We start from the raw sequence: 12,116 nt of genomic DNA on the forward strand, positions 1-12,116 counted from the left end.
CTACCTGTACTCTCTTCCCAGAAGTGCTGGAATGGCAGCTTGACATTATGATGAAGACAGGCTCAATTTGCCCAAGCAGGACAGACTTGTAGCCCTGTTATCTTCATCTGGCCCCAGCTTGGCACGCAGGGCTCCCTAAGTGGGCTGGCAAAGCCAGGGCATACAGACCGCTGCTTCTGCTGCGGGATAAGACTGTGTTAATGTTGACTGGGAGACTCTGCATTCTCTCCACCCCGGAGCAATAAGATGGGAACAAATGTTAAAATACAAATAAAGCTTCCTCTGAGAGCTGCTGGCAGGTGGAATAGAGCATCAAGGTCCATTTTGACGTCAGCCTGTGTTTTAGCCTTCTCTTGAGGGACGGTGTATTTGCTTTTCTCCTACACCTGCAATATTGAATGCTTGAGTGCCAGCAAACCTGTCCCCTTCTGATGTTCATATTGCTGTGCTAAAAGGGGGCATCTCTCACAGGAAGGTGTTGGAAGAGAGAAGAAAGTAATTTACATTGTCTTGCTAGTTAAAAGCAATTTTAAATGTGGTATTAGTTGACTATATAATACTGTAAGAACAGGAGTGAGGAACCTCTGCAGAATCGCCTGAACTGTTGGCAGTGGTTCAAGGGATGAATCAATCTTGGCAGGTGTTTTTTCAGCAGGTGCATGCAAGTGACTGATGGACCTCGGACAGTTCAGGTTTCCCTTGGAACATCTCCTGGTTTTTCTAGCCTCTAAAGCTGCTTCATCTTCACAAAGCTGGCAAGTACTGGAGGGTAGGTCCTGTCCCTCATTCCTAGAGAAAAATTGGAAATATGGTTACTAGCAGCAAATAGGATTAATGAATCTTTTTTTTTGGTTTAGGTTGCATTTTTATTATGCCAACTTACTTGAATAATTTTGTTTCTTAGCTGCTACTCAGAAAGTACCTCTAAGTTTGTAGTTCTCTGGTCTGAAGGAACAGACCTCATAAGTGGGAATAGACACTGTCCAACCTGGATAAGTTGTACAGTTGTTTAACTATTTTTTCTTCCCTCTACCCCCTTCCCCCCTGCCAACCCCAATGCCCCTTTTTCTAAATTTCTCTTGATTAGGTTGGGAGCTTGGACACTAGTTGTATTTTGAGGAAAACTTGGAAGCCACAGCCTGGGGCACTGCACAGATGTAGGGAGAGGTCTTGCAGAATCACTATGAAGCAGCTTTATGAAATGAGGAATAGGCACTGTGTTTTTACTCAGACCTCTGCAAGTACACATGTGTAACATACATTTTTCTACTATTTAGGCTGTGCTGGAGTAAAGTTTGCTCAGACCTGTGCCTAGCAGGTTAAAGTTTCTGAAAGTTGGTGTTTTCAGAGGGATGCAGTTAGGAGAGTCATAAAAGCCAGACAGTGTCGCGATTCTTTTTATCTCTTTCTTTAGAAGGAAGTAGAAGTCTGGGTGGCAGTTTGTTCTTTGTATAGGCTGGAGAGTTCGAACTTTACCAATAAGGAGGAAAGCAGTACTTAACAACTAATCCCTCTGTGAAAACCACTGGCCTCATTTAATCTCTTGATATACACGTATCAAAGTCTGGAGTACTGTTGTCTCTGCAAGGATTTGAAGTGCAGATTCAGAAAGCTGGTCATCAGTTCTGAAATTATTTATTTTTTGGTAATTCTTTATTGATCATGTTCTGTTTGTGTATTTTAAGTAGGTTTATAACTTTTTGTTAAGAGCCATGCTAGTTTCTGAATTCTTTTCAAAATTACCTTCTCAGGAGAGAGATTAGAGGTTGATACAGCTGAAGTATAGATGTTTTTCACTGGGAAGTTGCTAACACTGCTTTGAAACTGTGCTAGGCAGAACTGCAGTGCTTGTTTGCCAGCAGAGATGGAAAGGGAACTTCAGTGGTACAGTAACTACAGTGTTTGAAAACACAGCTAAAAGTGTTTATGCTGCCTTTTTTTTTTTTTTTCATGCTATTTGGCTTGATTGCACATTTTATCAGGCCAGAAACAATAATGCATGACTTAGAGCTGAGTTTTAAAGTATTTACTGAGTGAATAAGCGGTTCTCTCCCATTGGATTTATTTGGAACAGTGCCAGTGACAGATGTGAACATATACCGAATAAGGTGTAAAGACTGACAATTGAGGAAAGTGTAGATCTTTTTTCTTAACTGAAATGCCTCTAGTACTGTTGTAGGTAATGTTACCCATTCCTGTAGGTTATAGTAAGCCTCTTGATCCTACCAGCTCTGGGATTCTGAGTGTGGAAGAACCAACCTTATTTCCTTTCCTACTTCCTCAGCCATTGTGGGGGAAAATAGGGGCAAAAGCTTGAGGGGAAAAAAATAGTATTTTAAAAATGCAGGGAATTCCTTTCCTGGAATTTGAATGCTCAGCTCATTAATTTTGATTTTTCAGGCAGTTGAGCACTGCCTTGGGGAGATACTTTCTTCCCCCTCTGTCTGTGGGTGGAACATGACTGCTCTGGTGCAGACACTAATTCTGACACAAGAGACCAAAAAGAGGATTGAGTTATTGTGTCAGGGGACAGCGTGTTTCAAAGGTTACTTTGAAAATGTATTTTGGAAGAATTCTGGTGAAAGGGATTGCAGGTTCTATGAGAGAAACAGTGTCCAGGAAAAGTTTAAATTCATTCATATGGAGAAATATACTTGGGTCCTGCATTGAAACAGTCCTTAAGGTATAGGTTCCTCAGCGGAGGAGTGAAATGCCTGTTCTTCTGTGTATTGAACCAGCTCCTACAAGTAGGAGAATACTAGGAATTTTTCTTTCTTGTCTATTTAGACTGAACAGCTGTTGTGAAAAGCCAAGCCTAACTGTATGTTAATAAACTTGATCCATTGAAAGAATGTACCCACTCTGATAATGTTTCCCTTGTCATGCATCCAGACAGTATGATTATTTGTTAGTATCTGCAGTGTGATTGTATTATATATTACCAAAAAGGGCCATTCCCTATCGTGAAACAATTCCAGTGTAAATATTGGACAGTCTCAGATAATTAAGATGCTTCTGGTTTGTTTCAGTGACATTCTGTATTCCAGAAGACTTAAAAGAGTTTTCAGACATTTTTGCAGAGGTTTGCTAAGGAAGGTTTTGTAGACAAGGGTATAAGGCTATTTTTGAACAGCAAAATTTTTATGAAAATACATAAGCTGAAAAAAATGGAAAAAGTGATTGGCTTCCTTTGGAGAGGAAGAGCAGCTGTCTGTGCAGGGCTGGGAGGGAAGGGTTTGGAGACTGTCTGTGGTGTGGTGGTGCGGGGTCAGAGAAAGTCAGAGGGATGATGTGATTAGTCAAAGTGTAGAGCCCTGTAGTGGTACGCTACACCCAATTGCTCATAGTCTGGAACTTGTCTGTGAATGGGTTGATGACATGGACAGTGGGATTGATTGAGTGCACCCTCAGCAAGTTTGCTGATGACACTACACTGTGTGGTGTGGTCAACACACTGGAGGGAAGGGATGCCATCCAGAGGGACCTTGACAAGCTTGAGAGGTGGGCCCATGCCAACCTCATGAAGCTCAACAACGCCGAGTGCAAGGTCATGCATGTGGGTTGGGCCAATCCCAAGCACAAATAAAGGCTGGATAGAGAATGGATTGAGAGCAGCCCTGAGAAGGACCTGGGGTGTTGGTTGATGAGAAGCTCAACATGACCTGGCAACTTTCACTCACAGCCCAGAAAGTCAACCGTGTTCTGAGCTGCATCAGAAGTGTGACCACCAGGTAGAGGGAGGTGATTCTTCCCCTCTAGTCCGTTCTCATGAGACCTCAACATCTGATCTGAATGTCCATGTCTTTCCCTTCACCCCGTCATGCACGTTACATGTTCCAGATCTGTCCTGCACTTGAGGCATTCACATCCCATCCTTGTTCAGCAAGGTGGTACAGGAACTTTTCCTAGCCTATCCCTTCTGGAGACCCTCTCTCACAATGTTCTGCCTTATAAGAGTTCCTCTGCCCTTCACCCTCCTAGCACACACCTGCTCCTTTATCTCTTTCTCCAACTCAGATGTGGACCCAATTATGTCTTGTCCTGATTTGGTTGCTTCATTTTGCATTAGGGCTTGCATAAGAATAAAAATACTTCTTGCAAATGTATCAGCATTTAAAATGAGTGTTGCAGGGGAGGAGGTGGAGGACTTGAGAAGGGAGATGTGTGCAAACAGCATTATTTATGCTATCAATTCCTCTTACTAGTGTTACTGCTGGCTATAGATAGGGTTTAATTAAGCCATGTTAAATGCCTACCCAAGTAATAGACATTGATGTTGCTGAAGTCCTGTTGCCTGGAATGTCACATTGATGCCAGCTGAATTAAGTGATGCCATTTGGCCTTATTAACTACAGAGCTACGATGTAGCTATTGCCCACTTTTTTTGGTGTCTGATTTGGTATCTGCTTGAGGCTGGGGCAGACAGAAGGGAGGGTGGAAATTTACCTTCTTTCTTGGAGACTGTTTGACATTTCCTGCTTCTTTATTTTCAGGGTATTGATAGATATGTATTCTCCCCAGTCTCTGCTTTGCTGAAAAGCAGGAGCTCTGGGGAGTTCAGTGTTTTTACCTGCCTGCTTTGAATAAGAGCAAACTGAGTGGGGAAAAAAAAATATGCCAAGGAAGTTATGAATTAGGCATACAACAGCATATGGCCAAGGTGGCTTGGTTGCACAAGGACACCTAAGGGCTATGTGTTCAGTGGTCTGTCCCTTGGGCAGTTACGTGGTAGAATGGTGGACATGTGCAGCTCATGCACCCCAGACTCAACAAACCAAGGCTGAATGGTCAAGATGACCCCAATAGAGCACATGTGCCATCTGGTGTGGCTGTGAGTTTTCAGCACCTGTGGTATCAGGCCACCTGCTTAAGGTGTCAAGGTTGAAGCATTCAAAGTCTGAAAAGTCTGGTTTAAGCTCTTAAAATTCTTAATCTCCCACACTTCTTGAGGTAGCTGACTGCTTCTGGCTCTGGGTTTGGTCTGGTAGAAGAAGTCACTATTTCTGAATGGTTATCCCACTGTCCTGTTTCCTGCTCTGCGCACCTGCTGCTGGAGAACTTCGTGCAAGTCTCCATCCGCTCGCCCGTAGATAAAATCATGTTTTTGTCAGACTAATGGCTTGAACTGACCCAGCTACTTCCACTGGGGCAGCAGTTTCACAGCACTCATAAACCACATCTACCACTGAGATGTGTCATCTCCAGCTGCTTCTGTTCTCTTCCTTTTTGCCCTGTTACCATCCCTCTGGTTGTGCTGCTTTACCTGTTTTTCTTTCAGGCCTCTCCTCACAAATAGATGCATTTGATAATAAGTTCTGGATGGGGGACTAGAGGAGCAGCACAAAGCAGAGAGACAGGGGAAAGACTAGCAATCCAGGGTGCTCAAGAGACAATCTGCCTTGAGGTAAGGGTAAAGTGGAAGTAAGCCCACGTTTGACTGGATGCGGGTATGGCTGAATCAGCGGGACTGTGTGGCAGTGGGGTGCTGCCTGAGCTGGGGCTTTGGCCTGTTTCTCAGCTCAACTCCTCTAGACCTGTAGCTGGCACCCAGCTTCTTAATTTTGCATTCTCTTTCCTTTATATATTGACTCTCTGAAACCCCTGACTGAAAAATATAAAATAGATGAGGAAAAAATTGAAAGTGTAGTCTAAATGATGTTTGCCAGGATTTGTTTTTGTTCTCAGAAGCTTGGGTGGTGAAAAAGCAGGACATTTCCATGTTGTTCTTAAAGATAAATAGGGGGCTGAAGAGTGGAGAGGGAGATATCTATGCTTTCTTTTTAGCTGCTAAAATCTGTCAAGCAAAGGAAAAGAGAAAAAAAAAAACCCACAATGTGTTTTCCTAATAAACTTTCATAAAAGAAGGCAAGTTCATGAATTTATAGAAGGGGAAAAAGGTCCACTTAATAATGCAGTGAGTTAGACCTGAAGGGAAGATGATGGATCAGTCAGATGTTTGCGGGTAGGTGAGGGGATGGGAACACAGATATATCTGTTGAAGAAAAAAGGCAAGAAGTAATTCTTGTTTCAGTTTCTTGTATACTGTTTATTATAGCCAAGAACCAACCCTTTATGCTAGGGTACAACTTTAGTGCATGGGTTGTACGTATTGTACAGGGCAGGCATAATGAAAAGAAAGAAATGAGAGAGATACGGGAGTGACATAACAAGACTAAATCAGCTAATGTAGCAGGAGCCCTTAAAAGGAGCCTGGATTTGAAGGTGCTTGGGTGGCCTAGGTGTAGACAGACACTGAACTGCATGCAAATGTGTGGGCATAGTGCAACGTGACTGCAGAGACCAAGCTGTGACATCGTGTCACTGAGAAGATAAATGGCTTTTCTGTGCTGTCTGTCACAGCACCACTCCTGCTGTATCGTGACTTAATTTAGTCTTGAATGATGCTAGAAGCTAAACTGAAAAATGATGGGTGGGGAGGGGGAGGGAGAAACAGCCTCAAATGTTGAAAACAGTCAAAGGGCTAAAATCTCCATATAAAAAAAAAAACCTGGAATGTCAGGATTCCTGGAGATGTACTGTGTATTTTCCTGAACTGCTGGTATGGCTCTTTTCTTGTGGAAAGAAGTCCTTCTGAAGGCTGGTATTAGAAAGGTAGAAGGTACATTAATTTTGTCTTGCAACAACAAATACAGATTTTTAAGTCAGATCTTTGCCCCTAGTCAGATTCCAGTTTAGATCAACCAACTAATATTCACCTATTTCCACGGCTTGCTTTTTGTTGCTGTGCTGTTGGGCCAGTCTCCTGCTTGTATTGGCCTTCTTGCTTTTGTGAGAACAGTTTCAAAGAGGTTTGTGATACATCTTGGTCATTTCTGAAAGTTGCTTGAGGGATTTTTGTCTGTATTTAAATAACCACATCCTTAGTGTTAGTGCCCTGTCTTAACAGGTAAGGAAGGCTCTTCCATCACCCCACCCCCATTTCGTTTTCTTTCTTTTTTTGTTTTACATAAATGGCAGCAAAAATCAGTTGTTACTGTGAAATAAAAAAGCTTTGTCTTTACCCTTGGTTGCCAGACTGCTGGCTGCATTCGTAGTAAATCTCAGAGCTCGGGCAGGCAGACAGGCATGGGTGAAAGCTCCCCCCTCCCATCCCGTTCATGCACATGGTAAGCTGACTGTGACTTACTGCACGTAATGGGGAATGAGGAGTGAGGCTATGGCTGCACAGATTAATGAAATCTAACCGATTCCCTTTCTGGGACAAAAGAGAAAGTAAAATGATGCTGCAGGCCCTTGCCACCTTAATTTAATTTCAACTTATTTGATGGGTGCTAGCAGCAGCTCTCCTTTTCTGCTGGTTCACGTTGCGCCAGTGTGGTTTCTCCTGCAATGGATGCCAAAGACTCTTTTTCCGTTCCTGCTCAAAGGTGACTGGTTAATGTTCAGAAAAGCAGTCTGTTGTGATGGTAAGAGTCCAAGTGGCTTCTCCTTCAGTATCCTGACTTTGACAACTGCAGTACAGTATGGATGTGAATGACCTGAGCAATTTAGGGAAAGGAGAGGAAAATGGTGCTGCTAGCACTTCTCAAGATGATTTTGTTGTTCCGCACAGGGGTAAATGATTCATCCCAAGTCATTCTTAAATTAGGTGAGAAGATGCCCAGGGTGGTTGGGGGAGGGCACACTTCAGTTCAGAACTGCAGTAAGTTGCTATCCAGCCAGGTATCCCTTGGTATGCCAGGAAACTCAGCAGAATTGCCCTTTCTGCAGTGCTCATGTCCTGTTCTGGGGAGCTGACTCCATCAATGGACTATCTGGAGGCTCTGGAGCGTAATATTCCCAATTACATTACCTGCAGGGTCACCGTGCCCTCTAACGCAGCTTGCAGCCAGAGAGTGGCTTTGCCCTGTCATAGTTATGTGCTTAAAGAGCATTACTCTGATTATCCAGGAGGACAGATTAATGGGAGTTGATGGATAGTTGGAGGAAGGGAGAGGTGCTTGGGAGGTGAATTTGAGTTGACAGACTTGTTATGCAGAACAGTGCAGTCTGCTTGTGAAAAAGTAAACCAAAGGAACAAGTCTGGGGGAACTGTCCTGCCTTGAAGAGCAGGTGCTGGTGTGGGAAGTTGGGTCATTAAAATTGTCACTAGTGAGTTGTGGTTGTGTTTGAGGTACTTGGTAAAGTCTTCTGGAATGAAATGTGGAAAAACCAAAAGATCCTTCTGCTCCTCCAGGCCTTGGCAGTTGAATTGGAATTACTGCAAAACCTCTGTGTTTTCCAGCTCCAGCCCTCTCCCATGGTGTAAGGAGAGCAGAGTCCTACTTGGTGGGACACTGGGATCACAAATGGGAGGCAGTTAGACATTGCACAGCAGTTTGATCTCTATACGTTGCACAGCGGTCTGATCTCTATACCAGCTGTGAGTGGGCAGGGTTGGTGGGGAGTTGCCCATCTCTGTGATGGACAGAGGTGGCCATGTGGCAGAAGGGAATGAGGGAATGACCTGGCCATCAGAAACCTTTTGATGTGCAGTGGCTGAGACCAGCAGTGTCACCAGTAGTTGTACAAGCTGTTTGATGAGGAAGGGATGGTAAATGGTCTCGAGTTGCACAAGTTCTCCTTGTGTAGAAGGAGAAAATGTGGTTTAGAGAGCTGAATGGGAACAGAATCCAACTGCACTCTGGGTAATGAAGAACAGGAGAGAGCAAGGGCTGAAGTGGGGCTTCCAGAGGAGGAAATGAGACTTTCTGCAGGGGAAGTTCTTGCCAAAAAACGTGCTACTCTAGAAGGACAGGGGAAGGAGGTGCGTGCCAAAGAAATGCCTAGGAAGTGATGGTCTGCCTTGTCTTCCCGGAACATGGGTTTGTAGGGGGTGAGTCCTGCCCTTGAACAGGCTCTTAACACCACTGCTGGTCTTGGCGTGCAACGCTAACCGTGCCTGTCCTCGAGCCTCAGAGAGGCAGATAGGTGTGCTCCCTGGTCCAACAAAGTAACAGTAACACAAGTTGTTTTCCTGAGTGAGTTAAAGTTCACCATCATGAATGGGGCTGTGAATGAAAACAAGGATGGGACAGTAGAGTGGCAAGCCTTGGAAATAAAGTTATTGAGAGCCTGCAGTAGCAGCCTGCCAGCCTCCAGTGATGGGCAGCGGGAGGCAAAGGGACAGCTGACATGGTGTTGGGGGATGCACCCTGCAGCACATTCTTCAAGCTGGGGGATGGCACAGGTCTGAAGCCAGTCATGCTGGAGATGTGGAAGGGCACAAAACCATTGGTGGATATTTTTAGCCAGAATGAGTAGGGGCAAGGGTTGAAGGGGCCAGAAAAAAAATTAGCTGTTCTTGTTTTTTCAGTCTCCTGATGCTGAGGAACCAGGTGTCCTCCTCAAGGGATGACTAATTCCTTGTTTCGTGGAGTGGAGAACAGAAAGCAAAGCATTTATTTTCCTCATCAGATGAAACAAGTACTTGTTTTTGGAAGTGAATTTGTCATGCTCAGATTCTGCTGCTCTCAGAGCTTCCTTCTCTGTTCTGAGAGCTGTTTTGGATCTGTGGCAGTAAGACACATCTTTTTAATGTAAACCTCAGCTCCCTTGCACGTGGTAAAATCAAAGACTTGACTAATGTCCCTTTCTCTTTAAAAAAAAAAAAAAAGTTGGAGTGAGGGGAACCCTGTTCAGGCAAAGTGTAATGTTCAGTTGCTCTGGTTTGTTGTTGTAGGGTTGCTTATCAGAGCTGGACTGCTGAGTATTTACCTAAGCCCTTCCTGTTTCTTCTACCCCCTCCAAGATAAGATCTTTTCTGTGGTGAAGCAGCTGGGGATGATACAGGAAGAGGAAACCTGGGGTTTGAAAGATGTGTAGGCTCTTGGGCCATTCTTAAGTGCCCACCTGAAAGAGCCTCTGGACAATGAAGATTTAAAAATGGAAAAGGGTGCGTGTGGCGAGAGAACAAATTCTTCCTTAATTTCTTCCCCTCACTGCCACCTTCCTTAGTTTTATGACTGTAGTAACCTTCTGAAGATATTTTTAGTTGTAGAATATCGTCCTCAGAAGTAGTAGTAGCTCTTCTGTTAACCCCATGCGCATGTACCAGCCTGGATAGGTTTTTAGTGTGTTATCCTGAAGCTGTGGCCAGGATAAGCAGGGATGTTAACAAGTGTCTGGAAGCTTGAGGAAGATGTGTGAAAACAGAATCTGTTTTTATGGTGACAGGCTGAGAGGTGGAAATTCATGTTGAATGCTTTCTGCTGCCTTTGCTGTCTGGCTCTACTACTTCCTTATTAAAATCCCTCAATCTGCTTTCTATTTGTTGCTGTCATTCTCTCTAGTGTTTCTTCTAGCTGTCAGTCAGGGATGTCTTGGATTGATTTTGCTGTTTGTGTAAGGAAAAAAAAAAAAGTGAAAACTGGGATATCCTCTGCCGAAGTCAGCTGTGAATGCTCTGGGAGAGTTTTGCAGGGGGTGGAAGAGGAGGAGGAGGTTGTGTGAGATCAGTCAGTTCCCCTGTCACTTGCTTGGTCAGTGAGGCAGGCTGGACTGATGCAACTAATTTCTTTGGGCTTCAGAACTAGTTCTAGCTAGTAACACATGGATGGCAAAAAAAAAAAAAAAAGAGGCTTGGAGAAACTGTTTTGTATTTACCTGTGTTAGTATATCTTGCGACTAATATCTGTGCATTCCGTGTGCTTCATTCCTGCCTCTCAAACAGTAAGTCTCACTTTGTCACGGAATTACCCCATGGGAATAGTCTTTTGAACCCTTTAGACTGACTTTCACTGCAAATTTGGTGTCCTTGCTTTTTGGAAGGAAAAGACCCTGTGTGTCTGAGATTCAGCCTGTGCAAAGCTGACTCAAGGTTGCGAAAGTAAACATTTTTCATCCTGCTTTCACCATCACCCAGTTCTTGAAACCTGGAAGGATGAAAGAGAGCCAAGAACCCAAACAACATCTTTGTCTCCTCCAGCAATAGCTGCTGGGCTTGTCTATGTGTGGGAAATCTTATCTTCCAAGTCTGTACTGATAACACAATAGTCTCAGGACAAGGCAAGGAACAACGTTCAGGAGTTGTGAAATCGTGCACTTGATTTTTATCATGCCCCCTCTGGGGCTATGTGAGAATAGTAGCCCCACTAGGACAGAAGGGAAAGGTAATGATACAGAAAGGCATCGTGATTTGTGCAAAACTAAACAGAGCATCCTTGACAAAGGCAGCTTTTCAGTGCAGCTTTTCCTGGTTTTGAAGGGAACTGTGATGGTTTCCCCATTTCTTCTGTAATAAAGGTTAATGTTTAGTATTGACCTACGTGTAACTTAGGGTTGCTTCTTGTCACTATTGCAGACTCCTTGTATGGCCACGGGCAGGTTAACTTGTTCTCTGAAGGTCTCATTCTGACATCTGCAAATAATAAAGAGGAAGTGATTCTGTGTTAGGGCAAAAAACAAAAAAAATCTTTGAATATGTGCATATGTGCAGCAAGCCATTGCACATTGCCTGCTCTCCTCCTGACAGTGCTGTTGTAATGCAGATAAGACTGACCTCCCCTCTGTGGCAGAAAGTTATTAGGCTTGTGTTGTCTGTGGTGGTGAAGATCATCAGAGACAGACTGCCTGCTTTCAGCGAGCATCTTTGGCTTATTTATGTCCCTGCTCTGGAGTCTGAGATGAGAAAGCAAGTGTTTTGTTTTGTACTGGCAGTGCGCTGGGGCAGTACCAGTGTTTTTCTGTGATGCACGTCTTTCTTTTGGTACAGGAGAAGGTTCTGTGTTTGTTTTGGAGGAAGATGTTCTAGCATTTCATGCATGCTGGCAGGTGCATGTGGACAAATAGCTGCAGCTGGATACTTGTGCTTCGCAAAATACTGGTGATCAGCTCTGATTCTACATACATTTCTCTCCTTTCATCTGCTTAGCAAAACACCTAACTTCTTGATAGTGTCAGCTGGACATCATTTGAGTTCCTCCTTGCAATCACATCTTCCTTTCAATCCCACATGGTAATCTCCAGCCATCACCGTACTTGGCAGAAAGCCAAGTGTGTAAAGGCCTGGATGCCCGCATCAGACAGCTACCAGAAGGGCTTCCCCTGGATCCTGCTGGGGGAACCTCTGGGAGCCTGGCCGTGTCGCTGTGTTCCCAGCTCCTTTTTTGTTGTAG

This window comes from Pterocles gutturalis, unplaced genomic scaffold, assembly GCF_000699245.1.
Source record: "Pterocles gutturalis isolate BGI_N339 unplaced genomic scaffold, ASM69924v1 scaffold18848, whole genome shotgun sequence".
Lineage (NCBI taxonomy): Eukaryota > Metazoa > Chordata > Aves > Pterocliformes > Pteroclidae > Pterocles > Pterocles gutturalis.